Source organism: Aythya ferina (genome assembly GCF_964211825.1).
Source record: "Aythya ferina genome assembly, chromosome: 20".
Lineage (NCBI taxonomy): Eukaryota > Metazoa > Chordata > Aves > Anseriformes > Anatidae > Aythya > Aythya ferina.
In genome coordinates, this window is record NC_140318.1 from 11,084,287 (window position 1) to 11,105,535 (window position 21,249).

General features: G+C 43.4%; 1 protein-coding gene across 8 annotated transcripts in view; it reads left to right on the plus strand.

Annotated features, from left to right (window-relative positions):
* The window catches only part of EXD3 (exonuclease 3'-5' domain containing 3), a 300,789-nt gene that overhangs the window by 40,360 nt on the left and 239,180 nt on the right, over positions 1–21,249 (plus strand). For 3 of the 8 annotated variants that reach the window (XM_084494490.1, XM_084494491.1, XM_084494496.1), the window contains exon 2: positions 15,240–15,329. The exons of the other annotated variants lie outside the window; for them this stretch is intronic. The gene's annotated coding sequence lies outside the window, so the exon portion shown is untranslated. The remainder of the gene's footprint in view (positions 1–15,239; positions 15,330–21,249) is intronic. 8 annotated transcript variants of the gene reach the window in all.

Consider the following 21,249-nt stretch of genomic DNA (forward strand, 5'->3'; position numbering starts at 1 on the left):
TCTTATTTTGTCAGGTAGTTACTGTTGTTTCTGGCGAAATGCAGCTGATGAAATGCACAGTTTGGCTTCTTGTGCAAAGGGAGCCCTTCTTAGGAAGCGGGGACTCCTGCAGCATGAGTAACTGATTAGTACCGGATTGCAAGAACTCGTAAAATGATTTGGAGTTGGTTGAAGAAGTAAGAAATAAAATAAGAAATGAAAATGAATTGCAGATGTGCATTGTAGATTTTAAACTGGGAATCCTAAAACCACTTGCCTAAGTTGAACCACATTAAGGGCTTGAGAAACACCAGGTCCATGGGAATCCTGTGCTTGTTGGCATTGTGTCCAGAAGCCTCTGTTTTTCAGGCTAGACACCACATTTTCAGCTAGAGACTATTTGGGTTCCAAGCAGATTTTTTTCATTTCATTTTAAGCTAAATTAAAAAAAAAAAAAATCAGCCAGCAGCCAGGAGAATATTTGGCTTTTGTTTCTTTACCAGCTGTTTTCATTCTCGGAAACTCATTTTAGCTCCTGGTGTGTTTCTTCAATTTGTAGCTTATGAATTGCAGGAGCAGATGATATGCTGCTGAGTGCACCCTCTGTACGGGGCTGCCTGTGAGAATCGAGCGGTTTTGTGCAGAAAGGGCAGGCAAATAATTTGACGTTAATTCCTAGAAAGAGGGAGCTTTGGGGTGAAGGTCGCTAGACAGGATCTTGTGACCGAGAAGTTGGCTGCTTTTACAAATCTTGATTAGTGAGAAGGCTTTAACAAGCGCCTTCCGCGTCTCGTGTTTTGCCTGTCCTGGAGCCGTGGGTAGTGCCTGCTGCTCTGGAGCTTGCTCCCATGCAGCATGTGGCAGAGACTGGCAAAGGTCTAAGTGAGAGCTCTTGTTCGCACCTTCCCCTTCATCCTGCTTCAGGAGGCTGTTCGCTCTGTGGCCCCATGCAGCCTGTTGGTCCCTGGCTGCCCTGCCAGCTCCTCACCCTGCCCAAGCTCCTCCAGGCCTGCTGCGCTTCCTTTGGCCTCCGTCTGCTCGGCCTTGGCCAAGCAACTGCGTCACTCGGGTGGGGGCCCAAGTCTTGTCTCCTTGCAGCTCTAAACCTTGAGGTCTGGTCGCACTTTGGTGGGGATGCTTCTTATCTCGGCCATTGTTCCACCTTTCCTGCTTGTTCCCTTAACAACCGCTTTTGATCTGGCTCCATAGCGATTAACCCATCCTACACCCACACGGAGGCATGCGTTGTCGGCAGGGAGAACAATGGCGTTATCTCTTGCCGTTGCTTGTGGCGTCAATATTATTCTTAATTTGTCTAGTGTAAGAATAAAAAAGAAGAAGATTGTGTTCAAGCCCAGTGGTGTGAATGTGTGGCCTTGTCAGCCGGAGTCCGTTCTGAATCCATTGACTTTCCCATTTCTTCTCTTTGATCTCAGCCCCCTGTATTTCCTCTGTAGCACTGATTTGTCAAAGCATGCGGTGCTTTATCATGTGCTTAATTTTAAGCACAGTGAGAGTGCTTATGTGCTCAATCTTTTTCAGATGCGTTCCTGTCTCGGGCCTGGGGTGTGTCTGAGAAGCCAGGATTGTGGCTTAATTCTTGCAGGGGATCTAGCTGGGTTTTCCTTCTGAGGAATTATTTTCCAAATATATTACTTTTTCTGCACAATCAATTTATGATGTGGTACGATAAAAACATCACTTAGATTTCAAATGCAAGTAGCCTAAAATGAGGAAATGCCAGAACTAAGTATGCCTGCACAACTCCAACCTACCACAATGTGGGTGTGAATTATGACAGTCTTTAATTACATGACCACATACCAACGTGGTGTTTTTTTCCAAAGAACTGTTGCCTTTCACAGTGTTGAAGATGGATGTGCTCTGGAGTGTGTAGCTAAGAATGCGCTTGTCTGTCAAGCGCTGCCTCACACGTTACCCTAGCAGAGGGTGCAGAGGGAGCCATGCTGTGTATTGCAGGAAAAATTGCATTCCTACAAAGCCTGAAGTTCTATTTTTATGTCTTCTATAGAGGTCTTGTACAGAAGTAGCTGTCCTGCAGCTAAGCATGATTGAGAACAATTGTTCAGAGTACCAATTAAATTATCTCTGATAGAAGTAAGAGATGGGACTTGTGGAATGGCAAGGGGTAAGGATTTTGTGGGGTAGTAGACAGACAAGTGACAAGGAAAGAGCCGGGTGTGTAATTTATAACCTGTGGAACATGGTCACTGGAGAGAGGAGGTTATTTAAACAGCACAAAATCCCTTCTGCTGTATTACCTAAGATGCTTTTCTCTGCCTTTAATCTTATATACATATATATATATATTAGTTTAATAAGGGTGATTTAATAAAAGGATTCTTGATGACAAACCTAGGGTAACATAACTGTAACAGTACCACTTGGGTCCCTTCCCTTCCCTTCCCTTCCCTTCCCTTCCCTTCCCTTCCCTTCCCTTCCCTTCCCTTCCCTTCCCTTCCCTTCCCTTCCCTTCCCTTCCCTTCCCTTCCCTTCCCTTCCTTTCCCTTCCCTTCCCTTCCCTTCCCTTCCCTTCCCTTCCCTTCCCTTCCCTTCCCTTCCCTTCCCTTCCCTTCCCTTCCCTTCCCTTCCCTTCCCTTCCCTTCCCTTCCCTTCCCTTCCCTTCCCTTCCCTTCCCTTCCCTTCCCTTCCCTTCCCTTCCCTTCCCTTCCCTTCCCTTCCCTTCCCTCTCTCCTTCCCTTCCCTCTCTCCTTCCCTTCCCTCTCTCCTTCCCTTCCCTCTCTCCTTCCCTTCCCTCTCTCCTTCCCTCCCACTGGTTTGGTTCATCACCCTCTGTTTAGAAGGTGGTGACGCAGGGGAAGGAAGCATTCTGCAGAGCAGTACTTGTTCTTGATCTAATTTCATCCCTCATAGAAAACTCCAAATTAACATACTATCTGTATTGTCTAGATACATTATCCCAACATTTTTTTTTTAATGCTAATGGTGGTCCTGACACTACTCCCATTCCTGCATCTTCAGGGAAGAAGCACTGAACGTTTCATGTGCTAAGGGCAGGGCTGGTGATGCACGGCCAGTGGGATGAGCTGCAGGGCTGGCTGCGCAGGAGAGCTGGAGATGTGTCAGCCTGCAAGTTCCAACGGGAGGTAGGAGAGGCCTGGAGCAGCTCTCTGAGTTGTCTCTGACTGTCTAGAGATCAGTGGAACCAAACGGAAGGCTTTAAATCAGGATGTTTCCTCCTGAGTTCCTGTGGGAGTTTAGCTCTTTCAGGAGAATCCAGTGCTGGTTCCTGAGGCAGGAAGATGCTGAGCATTGATGCTGGTGTTTCACTCGTGGGTTGAAATTGTTTTGAATGCTTCCGTCTCACTTGTGATATTGCCACTAGAATTACAGTTGACATAGCCCTGTAATTACTGTGCCACAGATAACATAAGTATTTATTAGACTGTTTTATGTTGTGTTTCTTTTGTTTCAAATTAAGCATTTGTATAAGAACAAAAGAAGAATGAACAGATGCAAGCTTTGAAGAGAACTGTATGTTTTCAGAATATATGGCAATGGGTATAGTTTGGTAGGTCACAATTACTTTCGTCCCGTTGTGTGAGCATATTGCAGGTGTGTTGGATTCACAGCATGCTGTAGCTGCTATACATAATTTTAAAAACTTTGTAAATGTAACAGCTAGGAGTTTATTTATTTATTCAGACATAATGTACTTTAAAAAAATGCAGTCGGGTGGTTAATTTAAGGCTCTTAAAGCCATTGCAAAACCAGATTTCCTTATTGTATTGGTATTCTTTTTTTTTTTTTGTTTTAATTTCTGCTGGATTTGGGGATGGATAATCACCTAGCAGCGTAAGAATGTATGATTCACAAATACCTCTTCAGCATGTCTGTTACATTCTGTTTGCCTTTGTTCCACAAAATCCCTTTGCTCTGTAGTGAATCCCATAGTACTCAAATTAGAGAGAGCTTCTTGGATGAATAGCATCTTGTTGTAATCTTTTAATTTCAAATTCTTTTCTGTCCAAAACATGTTCTTACTGAGGCTTGGTCAGCTTGAAAAAAAAACGACCACCACCACTAACAACAACAAAAAAACACAACTGATGAGCTATTTACTTTTAATTTTTGTCTTACTAAGCTTGATTATTGTTTTAATTATCCATTGTTATTGTTTGTGACCTTCCACTAGAATTGTTCAGCATGAGTTTAGAAAGATTCCTGCTTTTATGTGAGGAGGGCGTGACTGTGAGGAAATGTTTGTTCAGTTGGGTGGAACAACTTATCTTTCTTGTGATTTTTGTGGGACATTCATCTTCTGCATGCTGCAGGATCACTTACAGAATTGTTTATTGCCTTTAAAGAAAGAAGTATTTTAGATTCAGTGGATTGAATCCTATGTTTCCCTAAAGCCACCTGGTGATTTTGATGACTGGAGTGAAATGCTTGAAGGAAAAATATGCTCTTAGCATCTTATCTTTTAGTATATAGGCAAAGAAGGAAGAAGTTGGGCAAACCTGAACACCAGAGAAGATGCCTTTTGCAATCAAAATCTTTTAAATTTGGATTGTGCAATGTAGCCATAAGGCAGTAACTGAATGTGCTTTAATGAATAAGCTATTAAAATTGTTCCTCTGTAACTTGTAGTTGCTGTATTTCTGTTTTGTGTCTTGAGGAGTTAAATTCCAGCATGGTAGAGTCAGGGTTTTGATGTAATGTTGGAAAGCAAATGCTGCCAATTTGGAGTCCATGACTTTTGTAATTGGCGGCCTTACTAAGTTATCCATAACAAATGGGCAGTTCAAATGTTTTATGTTTATAGAACTAATTTCCTATTTTAAATGCCTATTTAAAAGCTCTGGTTTAGTGTTTCGTTTTTCAGTGACCCTATTGTATTGAGGGACTGAGTTTCAGATCAGAGTCTTTCTAGATGTTATACAGTAGATCTTAGGAGTACTGTACTGTCTGAAATAAACTGAATGTAAAAAAGACAGTGTAAAGCACTCTTGGATGCATACAAATTATATGGGATACACTAGAGACTAGAACATGTTAAGCCTATGACTGAATAGCAACTACTGTAGAAAGTTTATAGATGTGAAATGCAACCGTCGTACTGCAGGCCTGTGTATTAATACAGTTGTTTTTGAGTTTTTGAGTCCGTCTAACACTGATATTTAGGGGGTGCACTTTTAAATGGATAATAATTTTGTGCCTAATATACTAGGTTGGACTTACAGCTTTTTTCTATGAGAGCTGTATAGATAGACTAACGTTCTGTGCATCTGACTACATTTAGTTTCTCAATTTTAAGTACCTATCAATCTTTAAAAGTTATAGTCTTATGTTTTACATCCATGCAGGGTTTTTGAGTGACTTCTTTGGGGCATTGAAGAAGCAGAATAACCAAAGGTTTGTCCTTTTTGTATTTTATCAAGATCTCAGTGCAATAACTTGATACACAGGTTAGATGTTTATTTTTCATGTAGCAGTGGCAAGTGTATGTGTGTGTGTGTATATATATATATATGTATTTGAACAAAATCACTTAGCTAAGGGCAGTGAAGGCTTCTGAAATTGTAAACTACAGAAACAAGTGTATTGTTTTAGAACATGCTCATTTGGGAACAGGTTTACGTACAAGATTCTTAAAACCATCACCTCTTGTTTTAATCAGCAGCATGCTTGTTGAAAATATGCTTAACCTCCTGGGGGGAAACAAATGAATAATGTCCTACTTTTCATTAGAATCTCATTAGTTTTGCAGTTATGAGGTATAAATCAAAAAACATAAGCAAAAACAGCAGTTCCCAAAGCAGAGTGCTGTTTAGGTTCGTGCTAATGGATGTCTGGCTCCTTATACTGTATGTCGGTCTGAGATTGGAATTCAGTGGGGTACCACAAGGTTTTTAGGCTTGGTCTGGTTAGTATAGATAGCGCTGTTAGCATATGTGTGTGAAAGTATGTTTGGATTCACATGAATTTGCATAGGTGGGAAGTCTGCTCACTGGGGTTTGCACACACAGCGTATTGGAACACACTTGGCCTGAAGAAGATATATTTTTCAAGAATTTGTCATGATTGTGAAAAACATTTTAAAAAGAAGACTTAATTGAAACTTTCTGTCTCGGATGTGTTTTGCAATGCAGCAATTTTAATTTTAGTGAAATATGGACATTGTGAAACTGCAGAGATCTGAAAGTGGGCATGAAAAGAAAGGAAACTTAATATGTTCCCTTCACATGAAGTTTTTGCAAACTTATGGTAAACCAGATAGTAGCAAAAGCACAGTGGATTGTTCATGTGCAAATAAAACTTGCAGAGGTGAAGATGGGGAGTGCACTTCTTTCTTACATAGAGTATTCTGGGGTGAAATCTCCAGTGTAATAGGTGGATTTTCTTTCCAAAGCTAACTGTGGTGCTGTGCACTCTGAACTCAGTCCTCACAAACACGAGCTCTTCTCCGTCCTGTCTCTCTATTGCAGCACTTCATTCTTGCTGGGATCAGCAGACTTTTCTGTTGCAGAGGTGGAAATCCCACAGAGGAGCGGGCTGCAGCCTGGAGTCTATCAGCAGTCCCGCTTCCTGGGAGCACAGTGGTAAGAGTTGGGAGAAGCAGTTCGGTGGTGCAGCCGAATCCCTGCTGGTGGCATGTTCTGGTGGCACCGTTAACCTGTGCAGCCCTGCTTGCTGTCTCCCAGGCCAGCTCACAGGCAGGAGCAGCACAGCCACGCGCATGTTGCAGAGAGCTGGGACCGCAGCCCGTCTGCTCTCACACCGCCTCAAGCTGTCGGGGTCAGGAGGGAAGCAGGTGAGAGTGTTCCCATACGACTGATGGTGTGTCTGTGTCCTGCTCGCCGGCTGTGGGTGGACTGAAAAACACCTTTTGTTGGTTGCTGTTTGTTTGTGTACACACAGGACCCACACAGGCCTCTGTGAACCAGGGAGGTTTTTCATACTGAGGCCTTCAGGACAAAGCTAGACTTATTTTCTTTTTGTGGTTACCACATGGCTTTTATGATAAATATAGGAGATAAAATATAGCAGTTCAAGGAGAGAAAAATGTGTCTAGTTGAACCAAATTCTATGGAAAACCAATTCTCCCTTTCAGTGTTACAACAAAAAGACTACCTATTTGCATTTACGTAATACCGAGCATGTGTAATTTTAAAAAGTGGGACCTTCCTTCTTACAAAAATGAACTCACTGGGCCCAAGCAGATTTAATAGCTGAGATTGGAGGGTGCATACAAGTCTGTTCAAAATCTGTTGTAATTTCACATGGACTTTGATTTCCTGCCAACCTGAAATGTAGGTCAGGAAAAACAGGTACTTGTTTCTACAACAACTGTTTGATTGCTGTGCTGTAACGTGCAGAAGCACTCTCTTTTTTTAAAAAAGATTTGCATGGATTTATAAATCTTTAAATTTAGAAAGGAAAATTGGTCTTTCAGTTTTTCCAGAAGCACTTCATTCTTTCCACAATATGCATTTGGAAATCTGAATACTCTTCTGCTTGGAGAGCAGGGGAGAACGACAGTGGAATGCTAGCCAGTTTAAAATGCTTGACATTTTTTAGAGCAGCACAGGCCACGCTAAGAAGCATTTTGAACCTTTCCCTCCAGAGAGCCCTGGGATGCCATGTGGCCTCATTAACTTGGCTACTCCAGGAACAGATTGAAAGCTGCTATTTTCATGTATATTGTTTAAAACTTGGCTGCAGTGATGAGGTGGGGAGGGAACATGGGGGAAGGAAAACAAAAAACAGAAATGAGAGAGAGACGGAGAAAGAGTAATAAGGCCAATATTGTCGGTTGTTTTGTTACAGATATGTACATTTTTGAAATTTTGCTAGGATAACATCATTTTGGCTTTTCTTTTATGTATTTCATTTGGGATGTCTTCTTTACACTTGATGAGTTTAACTTGGAATGGGATGAGGAACTCATACAGATTTGAGCATGGCTCTATAATGTCTCTCTTGGTGGTAGATTAAAAATAAAAATAGAGCAGTTTTTCTTTTTTTTTCTTTTCTTTTTTTTTTTTTTTTCCTGCTGCAGTCTAGATGAGCGCAAGGAGAAACAGGCTTTCCATTGTGCTGCTCTCCTGGGTTTTGCTCTGTGCTGAGCGAAGGACGGGGCTCCACTCTGCCTCCCTAGAGGAGGCTGGCTCCTCCAGGAGCTGCCGAGAGCTGTGGGTCAGGCCAGGCGCAGACGGGCAGGCACCCGAACCCCTCCGTGAGCTGCGCGGTGCGGCGTGCGCCCTGCCCTGCCTGAGCATCCCTGCGGCCGAGCAAGACAGCTTCTGCCTCCTGTCTTGGCTGGGAGCAGGGCGCTGCCTGAGGTGGGCTGCTGAGGTGGATGCTTGGGTGGAGGGGATTTCTCCTCAAAGCCAGTGGTCCTGGAGCTGGGCTGGTGGGCCAGGAAAGAACATCATCCTTCTTGTGTTCCCTCTTTGTCCTCCACCTGTCTGTGGTTCGGCAAAGATTTTGGTAATCGGGTATTTCTGATGTTCAAAACAACGATGGGCCTGCAGAGAACCATGAACTTTCTTTTGATGGACATTGAAAGGTTTTCGTTTTTGGATATAATTCGTCCTTCCCGTACTTCTGCCTCCTGGAAGCATCACGTTTCCTCAGCCTGACAGCAGGTGCGGGACCCAACTCCTGCTGCCAGGCTCTGTGTCGAGCACCGACTGCATGGGGCTGTATCCTGACTGTGTCCCCAGGGCTGTGCACAACGGCCCTCCTCCCCGCATGGTCTTGGCTTCCCCCTGCGAAGGACAGACGGTTCAGCAAAATCTGCCTGTGTTCAAAACAATTCGTTTTGGTTTCAGGCTACTGCATTTGACTTCAAGATGTCATGTCTGGCTAGTCTAAACTTCCTATTGACAGTGTCTAGGCTGCTCTAAGTAGGAAACCAGAAGCTTTCAGGAAGGCTGTCTGTGACAGGTAGCAGTTGTGCTCAATTCTGTAGGCATGGCAAAGATGCCAGGTGCTTATTCAGAAGTGAGCTGGAGGGGGGATGCTGCCCTGCTGTCAGCTGGTGCCGTGTATGCCTGGCTTTGGAGATCATCTTCAGAAGGACTTGAGCCTGTAATGGGTGGCTGGTGGCTTTTGCTGCTGTTGTTGTGCACATATAAGAACAAGCGTAATGCCACCTGATAAAAGTTTTATCATTTGCAAGCTCCTTCTTCCTTCATACTGAAGTCAAAAGAGAGCACTGGAAATGCTTTCATTTTAGCATCTTTTGCAGTTTGTATATCAATATAGTTTTAATTGTCAATTCTATCAAGGAATGGCTTCTTTTTCCCTGCTAATTGTTCGTTTGGCCCTTCAGAGGCCCGGGGACCGATTAATGGCACAGTATCAGATTGATTGTTGCTGCATCTGAGGCGTTATTGTCCGAAGCTTGGCTTCTGATGCTGCGTGCGGCAGCAGCGCGCTGCAAGCAGAGGAGAATGACAGATGAGCAGAGGCTTCCTAGAGAGCAGGCAGCGCATCCCCCAGCTGTTTGGAAGAATTGAGGGAGAAAAAAAAGGAGAAAGGCAGATTATTCCATTATGTTTACAGGGCATTGGTCACACAAACAATGACTGTCCTCTTTGACAAGAGGATTGTTTAATTAGTTAAGGGTTTGATAAAGAGATGACTAAACATACAGTGCTCTGAAGGCATCTGCCTTTTAGTACAGCAGGCACGTCCTTCGTGCTAGTGCAGTACTCTTCTCTCTCCTCAGGAGCTCTGGAGACCTCCAGAGCTCTGTTCCAATTCTCACAACTGGTTGCTGTGAGCATATTAAATTGAATATCTGTTATCTGAGAAACAAATTTAAATTATTTAGTTGCCTGTGAACTAGCTTTAATCATTCTGACTGAGAAGATGTAAATTATACTTGGAAAGGTGTATTTTTAATATATATGTTCTGGTGTCCTCAGTCATCTTATCTTCATAGCTTTTCCTTTGCTACTTTTTTCTTATTTTTAATTTGTGACAATCTTCACCAATTTAGATTCCCTCCCAGAAAATTTAAACTGGACCACAATGAGAATCTGTGTAAATGGATTGTTAATTTCTTCGCAGGTAAGCAGGTGTGAACCAGTGGAATTAAGAATACGTGTTGCAGTGGTCTTAATGTTCAGGATTGCACTGTCTTTGCCATGCTTCTGAACTTAAACATAAAATCCATTTTGAAATTTTAAATTGGATTTTAAAATCCATTTTGAAATAACAGAGTGAGTTCATTTAGTATATCAAAGTGTTGATGTTAGCACTGATTCCAGTCTACACATCTCAAGATCAAGGAGTGTACAGAAATAAAATCAATATTCAGTATTTGTAAAGTGTTCTAGTTGAACCATGAAATTTGCATTCATGTTATATTTAACATCATGCTGCATTTAGAGTAGTTTTCTTGTTTTTTAAATTGGCATCTCCCTTTATAAATACTGACAAATAATTGCACATGATCGATTCTATGAAATAAAAAAGTGTTGTACAAATATGATTTTTTTTTTAAATGAAAGCTTTCTAATATTGTTCTGTTGCTGTTTTGCACTCATAAGCCATAACTTAGAAGCCACTTATTTCTTAGTGCATGGCATATTTTTTGAGTTTTGAGCCTCCTTGTATTTTTTTTCTTGGACGTTTTTTATTTTCTGTAGTGATTTGTGACCACAAAACAAATTCTTTTAATCTACCGGAGTGTGAGTCGTTAGATGTGTAATCATGGCCAGAGACAATATGTATCTAGTGTTTTAAATTCACAAGGGGATCATGCATCAGGATTAACTGCCCGGCGTCAGGGACAAACTGCCGTTGTGTCTTCCAGTTACTGATCTCACGCTTGCAAGCTTCCTCTTTGTTTGAGGGTGACAAGTGGGTAGGCTGTGCCATGCGTCAGCGTCCTTCCTCAGGCTGGGGAAGACAATGCATTGAATGTCGCAGATGGGCGAAAATGACAATAAAGCTGCAAATGCCAGTTTAAGTGTAGGTCAGGCATGCCTCATACCTGTGTTTTTCTCAGTGCTTCCATCTCAAAACGTCTGGGCTGCAAGTTTGCCCCAGTCCTCAAGAATATGAGCTATTAATTAATATGTGAAAACAGAGATGCAGCCCTATACTAAAACAATGTTATCTGGATGCAGACACTGCCCTGCACCTCTTGGGACCTCTCCTGTGTGCACCAGTGTGGGGCTTGGTGTTGAGCGGCACTGGGCAGTGGCGGGGCTCAGTGAAGCATAAGCAGCTGACGCCTGCTGTCTGCAGGGATTGCAAAAGTTTGTGCAGCCCCGAGTTGGTGCCTCACTCGCTAAATTTCTGTTAGAGCTCTGTAGGGAGATGCACAGTGCTCTAAAAGAAGTTTTTCCTCCCGGTAAATAGCAAGCGGCAGTTAATTACTATTGATGAGCAACTTCCCTCCTCACTGAGCCTCTGGCTCAGGCCATTGTTTTCCCCAGGCTCTTTAGACTGATGGAGGTGGTAGAAGGTGGTTTTCTGTGAAGAAAACCCAGACCAAGCATCTCATCAGCACAGGTTGGTGCTTCATGCTTTCGTGCCAGTGACGATGGTATTTCTCTTCAGTATGAGCTGTGCCAACTTCACAGACCACAACTTTGAAAAAGGATATTCCTTCAGCATTTGAAGGGATTAATAATTTCTAGGAGTTGGCAATTTTCTGTTGCCGGCGTGTTATCCCTGATTTCCTTATTGTATTCCAGAAAGCTTTGGAGCAGGTGAGAGGCACGATGAGGAGCAATTATGCAGTCAGGCTTGCCTGCATGGGGAGGGAATGCTGCAGTTCTTCTAAAAATGTGCTGTGTCCATCCAGCACATTTGAGAATGAAGTTAGTGGTTTCCTGAGTTGTGGTATGCTGTCTTTGTTGGGGCAGGAAAATCCCACTTCTCAGGGAGGTCTTTTTTTCTGTGAGATTCACATGGATGTGCTTTGAAATGTTACAACTTGAGCAGTCCCTCTGCTTCTGCCTTTTGCAGCACTGCTCTTCTCCGTTGGGGAGTTTCTTGTGCTTTTTTTTTTTTTTTTTTTTTTTTTTTAACTAAATATTGCTGTCTGTAAACACCATTAGGCTGCAAGAACTTTCTTCCCTGATAAAGAATATAAGTAGCAACTTTCCTGCACCTTATTTCTATCACTGGGCTGATAAATTCCCTGAAGAGGGACAGGAACAGCCCACAGTCACATGCAGCTTTTACGAAGCTGGTCTGCATTTGTGCAGGGGATGTGCAGTCCATTGCTGAATACAAAGGTACCTCAAACAAGATGGGAATACATGGGACAGGTACAAATCTTTTCAACTAGTGCCTTTCTTGTCAAGCAGAACCCTTGTCTGTTTTCTGTGGTCTCACCTCACTGAAACACCCTGCAGGGAGGGCTGTGCTTAAGGCTTTTCTGCCTTGCTCTGCACTGCACCTATTGCTTGAAGCTTGGCAAGAGACGTTCCTCTTGGCATGTTCAAGAGACTGGACATGGATGGTTGGTATCTGTGTGCACATCTGGCTTCCTCTAGCTCTGTAGCAGAAGCACTCAAAGCTGGAGCGAGCTGCTTTGGTACCTGGATTGTTGCCTCATTTTAGGTTTGTGACCTGTGACAGCATCAGGGTTATACAGATTTGCCCTCATTTGTATAAAACCTGATATTTGAAAAAATAGCAGTTAATAACTGCAGGGGAGCTAGGGAGGGGAACAAGAGGACTTGTCCTCTGAGGTAATGCATGCTCACCACTGAACACCTTTCTTAAGACAGCATGCATAGCTATAGCTCCCCTTCCACTTTTGAAGCAGTCAGGAAAAGTAGTTAAATAGCATCACGGGCCAGCTTTCCAGTGTGGAAGGCCGTGAAGGGCAGATAGGTGGTGAAAGCGATGTTTGGGACCATCCTTCAAAACTTCTAAGAAAGTTTTAAAAGCATGTAAGAAAATGATGCAATGCAAACAATGTAGAGGCAAGCAGATGTAGCAGAGCACCGTTCTGTTGTGAATGTTGGCTAAAGCACCCAACACTTCTGTTATCGTGCATCCTGAGGATGATGCACGGTGCCACTTTTGTTCAGTGTGCAGCGTCTTTGGGGCTTAAGAAGGAACTAGAGGTGATGGTCTCTCTTCAGGTGAGACACACACATTAGTCCTGGGCATTCTGAACGTGTAGCATCCTGTTCCTTTTACTGACCACATAAGCGGACATCCCAAAATGTCGCCTCCACAGTGCCTGCCAGCAGCATGGAAATGGAGTTGGCTGGATTAGTTGCATTGAAGGAGAAGTTAGGATTCCCTTTTCATCTCTTTTCAGACCCTGCAGTTTCTGGTAGGCATCTGCATGAACAAACTCTCAGAATGGAGAGCTTTGCAGGAGAGCTCCATAGGGTGGGATCTTTCTCCAGCGGTTACTTTGATCAGGTGTGGACTTGTGCATACATAAAGCTTAATAAGAGAGGCACTTTATGGCATTGTGGCAAAGTAGTGTAGATGCACACTAGCTTGAAGTAGCTAACTTGCTGCTCTGTGAACAAGTGAATTAGATTAAATCACCCCTGAACAGACATGGCATTTCATGTTGAAATGAAAAAGGAAAGAATCCTGATCTTTGCAAGTGGTTGCCCACAGCTTCGCAATTTAACTTTGAATTTGTTGCCAGTTGCTCAGAAGCCAAATCATTTGGCAGACATAAATCAGATATTCCTACCCATGCCTAAAGGAGAATAATATGTTGGTTCTAACATTTGTATTATTTTATGGGTCGATTCATCATTACTTAAAGGTCTTTCAAAAGGTGGTTAAAACTATGCATAAACTGTAGTACTTTGTGAAAAATTAGACCATGATTATTGCAACTATAACTGCAGCTAATAAATCATAGTGAGAAAAACACATGCCTTTCAGGGTAATAATACTGTTTATGGATGCGTAACAGTGCAAAACTTGACTAATGCAGCATTTTTCTCAACTTTTTCTGAAGATAATGGTAGAGACTTTTGTAGCATACTGGGATCTCTAGGTCTGTGCAGCCAGTCTCATGCACAGTGCTGCACATGCCACTTCTGGAACATAAATCTGAGCCATTGAACTCAGGTACACTGCTCCCCCTGAAACTGTATGACTCATTTGCTGGGTGGTGATGCAGAAAGAGGATGGAAAGGCAGAAGAAGCAGCAAAGGGCAGTGAGAAGGTCACTGGAGACCCATTTTCCAGACATACTCAAAAACAAATGGAAGGCCTGGCTCCTGGTACAGGTGTTGGAGGAATTGTTTGTTGACTACACATTGCCAACCTACAAGATATGTTGTGAGAAGAACTGAACCTCAACTTCCAAATTTTCCTTTGTCCCATGTGAAAATTGTTTCTGCCACCAAAAATGACCTTGTTATTCCAACTCGTGGGGTATATAAACACTGCATTGAAAGCCTGCTGACTGAAGAAGACCTTCTCAAGCTTATTCAGGAGTTAAAAGGTGAGGAAGAACTCTCCCCCAAAGGAGTTCTGAAAGCAACTTATTATCGCACATGATGTAGATAACACTGAAATGGCTTGGGAAGAGATCCAAAACTTGGCGCACAGTTTATGGTGAATAGTGTGGTCAGAATTTGTTCTGACTTTCTGGGATTTGACATTAGATTATCTCCAGAAAGATACTGTTTCTCTGGCTCTGGGTGCAAGCAGAGGAGGCATACAAGGCAAGTGTGGTGGAGTTGTTGACTTCATCCTCTGAATGCTTGACAGAGACTTGACTGACCCTGGGAAGCAGCTTTACTTGGTCTTGTCATTGTTTGGTGATGACAGGGGAAAAAATAATTGCTCAGAAAGAATCACCGAGGACCCTCACACTGAAGGATTAATACAAGGTTTTTTAGTCCCTTAGATGTAGTAGTGGAAATTGTTCAAGACAGTGGTCTTCTCAGTGCTCGGACAAGGCCACTAGTGCATTGTAAGATTTGATCTTGTATTATAAAAGGATCTACTGGTCAAAATCTCAGGCCAGTAATCAGCCATCCCTTCTTTTATATTTTAAATAGCAGTGAGGATCTTCAGCTACTGTGAAGCCAGTGTCTCCTTCAGCTTTAGGTCACTATAGTTGCTGATCTCTGGTGGCTGCATCTCCTACATCTCCATTCTCTGTGTCATCTAACGTTCCTCCTTCCTTGCTGCCTTCTGCCTCAGCATGTCAGGCCACTCTGAAACTCATGTTTCACCATGTGAGCTTTTACATGAAATGTCAATTAGTTTGATAAGAAGTTCATGAAGTCAAAATGTTATTTGCATTTCAGGCATTTAACAAAGAAGATATTCCCTCTTTGAAGGAGACAGGAGGACCCATGCATAGAGATGCCCACATCAAAGTCAAACATAAATAAGAGGTAAAACTTACTAAACAGACAGGCTTCATGTTGTTAACAAGGTGTATCAGCTCTCAGGTGAGAAAAACCTGAAGAAAATCTAGGTCAAGTCTGATAAGATAACCTAGAAATTAAAATGCCAATAGCTTGTGGGATTCCTGAATTTTGGAAATATTTGCAAGGCATACCAGCAGTTCCTTTCGGAGAAAGAAAAGGCACTTATCACCAACTTGAGTGTTGCCTGGATCCTGTGTAAGCTGCAGACCTGCTGCCTTAACTCCGGCCCAGGACGGAAGATGTGGAGCTGCAGACAGGATCCAAGGGATTTGCTAACAACAGGGATAACAGAGGAAATGTTAATTTGAACGGAAATCCTTGGATTATTGTGCTTTGATTCTAGTAGTGTTTAGGCCTGGTCTGGAATGAAAGTAATCATGAAGAAATCAGCATGGTATAGTTTAAGGTCCTCTGAGTGAATAGAAAGGGAGACTAACAAGGGAAGCAGATCAAGATAGAGATTTACTGGATTGCTGAGATTATCCATTCATCCAGTAAAGGGTTATGTTTTAGTGCTGTGTCTACAGCTACAGCTACTCAAGCAAAGCCTCCATAAGAAGGAAAGCTTCAACTATTTTGTCACAGACAAACCTCCCTCCCTCCCTCCTTCCCTAAATTACATGATTCCTAAAATTGTATCCATCTTGTCTGGGAGTTTGCTCAAGCATCTGTCAATTGGGAAGTGATTATTTTTACTGCATTTTTACCAACATCCTTGTGCTTCCAAAACTCTCTAGTGCAGATATGGCTGAAGAATCTTGGTGATCCCTGAGGATCAACCCCCAAAGTGAAGCATTTGGCAGGAGGTGAGAGTTCAGATCATGTTCCTACATGCATTGATGATCGGTGTGTGTTACTGCTCTGACTCATGTCTGCTGGCCAAACAGCTGCAATAATTTAACACATGACTGTCCCCCACTGTTTATTAGTGCTGCAGAAGGAATGTGTCCTTATATCTCAGTATCTCTAGTTCAGAGCGCAGCAGTTCGGCGCAAATACTTTCACCCCCTGTTCACATTTATATGCCAAAACGAGAGTTGAGATAGCCGAGGCATCTGACGTGCAGACTTCAGCCAGCTGTGCTCACAGGCAGCATCTCCTGGCAGGGAGAGGTGGGGTGAGCAGCTGGTGAGAGCAGTGGCTTCAGCTGTCACAGGCACGCTTGCCAGAACCCCGCAGTCAAAGCTCTTTAGAAGCTTCAGATTCTGGAGGATGGTTAATGCATTAAAAGAAAAAAATGAATAGGTTTAAGCAAGATAGTGAAGCTTCCTCAGCAATCCAGGAGAAAACATTCACGTGCTGTCCCCCCAGAGCACTGGACAGATGTTAACAATGCTGGCTTCATTGCTTAATTGTGGTGTCTGAACTTGAAATCAGAATGCTGGGAAGCAGGCAAAGGTCTTGAAGTCAAAATGGAACCACTCCAGCTCTGGTTTGGGAGATAGCAAAGTCACGTATTGAGTCTAGAGTTGTTCTGCTTTTGGAGTTAATATTAGGTTATTCTAGGACTGGAAATAAGAGAGTAAAGAAAGATTATTTGGGGCAGTAGTTGGGAAGCACTCAAGTACTGAATTGTCAGCATTTACAACAACTGCACCGTATCTCCTAGTTAGGACGTACATATTACTGTTACAGTCTTGATTATTGCATCCCATGGCTTTTTAAAGTTTCTTTTTCAAATTTTGTGCATTGTAGTAGTTCTCAGTCATGGCCAACAACTTAGAATTAAATTTGTAAATTGTGTGCCACCCTGACCTGTTTTCCTATATTTTTAAACTTTATTTTAAAAATTCTGGTTGAAATTCTGCACTGCGTATTTCCAAAGTTCTCTCATTTTTTAAAGGTGTTAGTTTGGAAGTAAAGTGCTACATTGGGGTTCTGTGTACTGAAGTGGAGAACCTTTGTAGATTAGGTACAACCTTCAAGAGCTTGAAATAGAATTTCGAAATTTAGCGTAAGTGTCTATATAGCCTGCAAAAGTGTACTTTGGTCTACCCAGTGTAAGCCAACTGGCAAGCAGGGCTTATTCTTCTGGCCTTTTCTTCATCTGAATACAAAAAAGCAAGCAGCAGAAAAATGCAGGTAAGAGTGAGGCTGAAAATCAACCTCCAAAGTCAACACCTCTCTGAAGATTAGGTTCCTATTTCTCTGCTACATTTACACAGAATATTCTCTGCTCTTAGTGTTTGTTGTTCACCTTGAAGCTTAAAGTGCAGCACAGCAGGTCAGTATGCATCACATCAGTGATTTAGCTAAGCAAAGCCCTTCTCTTCCAATATATGCTGACTGCAGAGAGTCTGGGTGCAAATATCTCAGTGTACCTGCATCTCTTTGCTTGGGATCCACATGCTGGACACATTATGGGGTCATGCTGGGTACATGACAGAGGTCTGTGTGACCACATCCTCCCTTGCCTACCTTTCTGCCAGGCTGCTGTGGCACAGAGCCCCCCTGCCAGGCGCAGCTCTCACTTCCAGGTTCTGCAGCCGCTTCTGCCCCGCTGCTCCCTGCTCCTCCTGCCCAGCTGAGGGACCTCAGGGAGTCACTGTGCTACGGGAGCCACGGGAGAGGTGTGGGGTGCGGCCCGCGGGGGGAATCGTGCACCAAGAGCGTGGGACTGGGGGTCTGCACAGTTAGGTGATGTCAGAGCTTGACTGTTGTGCTTTGGTTTATTGTGTTTTTTGTTCTCCAAATTGTTGTTGGAGTTTAGGTCACCTCCCTGGGACATGCTTTTGGAAAGAAGGGAGAGGATAGGTGCTGCATGCAAGGTGGTGGAGGTCATTGGTAGGTGTGGAGGATGGGAAATATAAAGGGTTTTAAGGTAACACAGCTATGAAGAGTAGGGTGGCTTCCTTTATGTAGCGGGCTCAGTTACCAGAGCAAACCAAGAGGAGAGAGGTGCATCTGTGAGTAGTATTATGTTATGGAAACATCTGGACAAACAAATAGGAGAGAAGAAATTTGAATTCATAACATGTTCATGTAGAAAAGGAGGTGTGATTATGTTGGCAGTATATGACTTTTCCAGCTTGAAACTTCTCTGATTGCACTGGGCACTGGATGGGTCTGCACGGATGAGCAGCTCGCTAGTGGTTTGTCAGTAGAGGGTGCTAGAGACCAGAAAACAAAGTCACGCTCCTTCAGCCTCCAAAGGGAAAAGCAGGTGTGAACCACAAAACCTTGTGGTCTAGAGCCAGTATCCTCCCCTGGGACCAGGCTGTGACTAGAGAGCCACCTTGGACACTGGGGAACATGCTCACAGCCTTGCGCTGGGCTTCAGCAGTGCCTCGTGCTGTTCTGGCTGTTTGCAGGATGAGTTTTCCAAGAGACTGAATGTGATTAATGTGTAAGAACAGCACGATGATCAAGGAGAGCTTGCTCTGCAGAGTGGGACCTGATCATGTCACTGGTGAAGCAGGAGGACTTCATAAGTACTTTGGGAAGGTGGAGGCAAATAAGAAAAGGCAGAGAACAGCAGCTGTAGTCCTACACTTGAATCTGTAGACAGTATTTGCACATGGTGTTAGGCTGCGGGAGCCTCTTGGTGGGAGTGGAGGTTTGCAGGTGATGAGGCACACTGGTCTGGGAGCCCTTCAGAAGCTCAGAGCCAGCAGTAAGGTGACGGGAGACCGTAGGCAAGCTTTTTTCTCTTGATGCAATGAGCGTCTGTGGCAATTAGCTTCCAAGAAGCAAGATAGCAAACTGTCTCCGAAGTAATTCTGGAGGTGGCAGGAATACTTAAAAGAATAGTGTATTTAGTTTGTTCTCCGTAGTCGTGACTCTTTGGATTTACAAGAAAAAAAGGCAAACATTATTCTTACCAAATGCCATGATAGGCAAATGTCTGGGTGCAGATCTGCATGGGACAGGCAGGAGCCCTGCCTGGGCGTGCGAGTGCCTGGGCTCTTTCCTCTAACTCACGTGTGCTTTACGAGTCACCGTGTACCCCAAATGGGAGAGCTTTAAGGCAGAAAGCACTGAAGCATCACATTTAAAGGTCTTTCTGTTTTCAGAAGCTCAAGTCCAAGCTATGAATTTTTCTTTGATTGCCTTCCTTTGGAAAGGAGGATTCACCTCATCGCAGGAGGGTCCGTTAGATTGCTTCTGCCCACCCTGTGGTATAAACCCTCCTTGCAGCACCACTGCAAATCTATTGAAGTGCTTTATCTCTTCATTACCTTCAGCCAGACGCTGCTGGTAAACTCTGCCCTAGCTGGAAGGGACAGGGTGACCCAGCTGTTTGCAGCTGCTGCCTTTCTAACAGAGGCTCGTCCCTACCATCAGGAGTAAAGCATCCTGAAGTGAGCTGCTGGCCTGCGACACGCACTGTCAGCTATAGGCTGAAAAGGCTGGGGGCAACTTCTTGGTTTCTGATGGTGCTTCACATAGCAAGTACCAGCATGCGCCAGTTGTTTTCTTCTTGGTATGCTGTTGGTGTTGATGATATGCTGGACATGTGTGCAGGAAGACATGCTCTCTGGTGTGCAGGGCATTCTCCATGGGTTCAGTTTTTATTTATGCCTGTGGTGTCACAACAATTTGCTTATTATTGATATTACTTACTTGAACGGGAACGTCCACTAAAAATACATTTGTGCCAAACTGGTGGATTTCACCATGTTGAGGGTGACAGCTTTGATAATACAACAGACTTTGATAGACATCTGTTGATATGTTGTCAGCTGCTTTCTAGTTTTAATGTCAGAAGTAATTAGGCAAAAGGAGGTACTCTAGAATAGCATTACTCTACCGACTTCTGTTGTATTTGTTCTGTTTCGAGCCTTCAGCTGTTCCAGTGAATCTTATGGTAATAATGTCATTAAATGACTTCCTTAAATGTGCAAAAATCAATGATCATTTTGTAAAAACTCCATAAAACTGAAGCATAGGAAGAGCAATCTCCTTGTTGGGATGAATTAGGTAACCTGGATAAACTCGGTAAGCGTAGGAGGCGGCTGTTAGCTGCGCGGTCTTGTCCTGGGGGGTTCCCATGGCCACAGATGCCCTCGTGGTGCTGTGCAAGCCACCTCTGGATGGCTCGGGAGGGAGCTCCTCAGCCCACCGTGGTGGTGGAGGGCTGAAGTTGCCCGTTGCTCTGTGTACTGGAGCAGTGTTGCTTGTAGGCACTGGCCTTCTGCTACTTTTTTTTTTTTTTTAATTCCTTTTTCTTTTTTCTTTGCTGGTTCAGTGCCTTTTTTTTCCATATCCTTATCGTAAAGAAATGAAGCGTCTGTTTCTGGGTAGTGAGAAGATCTATGTGATAAACAAATGACTGTAAAACAGGTGGAACTGCTATTTGCATTTCAGCCTGAGCTACAAGGAGACCTACTATATGTGACTTTTTTCTGCTTTGAAATAATGTAGGCTACTGAGATTGCTTGTAAACAGTGTCAGTACATAGCAATGATAATACGTGACAAACGGGTCTGAGGTGACGGAATTCTGGAGTGGAGCAGAGAGGCTTTGGCTGCTGTACCTTAGCAGTCTGTAGTTTAGTGCTGGGCAGAATGAAATATTGGGTTTGTGGCTGGCCCCAGGACTGCTGAACTGGATTTAGTAGAGGAATAAAAGTCTGAAAAAGTCAATGAAAAGACACCCATGCACTTTGGATGAGGCTTGTGGAAGGGCTTCTGGGACTAGCCTTACCAATACTGCTAATTAGTTGTTTTCTAGAAAGGGATCTGTGATGCTGGATATCTCTGGCTGTGTGTTTTGTAACAATAAAGCAATAAAAGCCAGGTTGCAAAAATGTGAGGTAGACTTAGAAATCACAGTATGGAGGAGAATACAAATAAACATCACTTCCTTGTAGTTGTCTTCTTGTTTCTAAAGCTCTAAGTTACTCTCACTTCACATTTTCAAATCTTTCTTCCATAATCAAGCA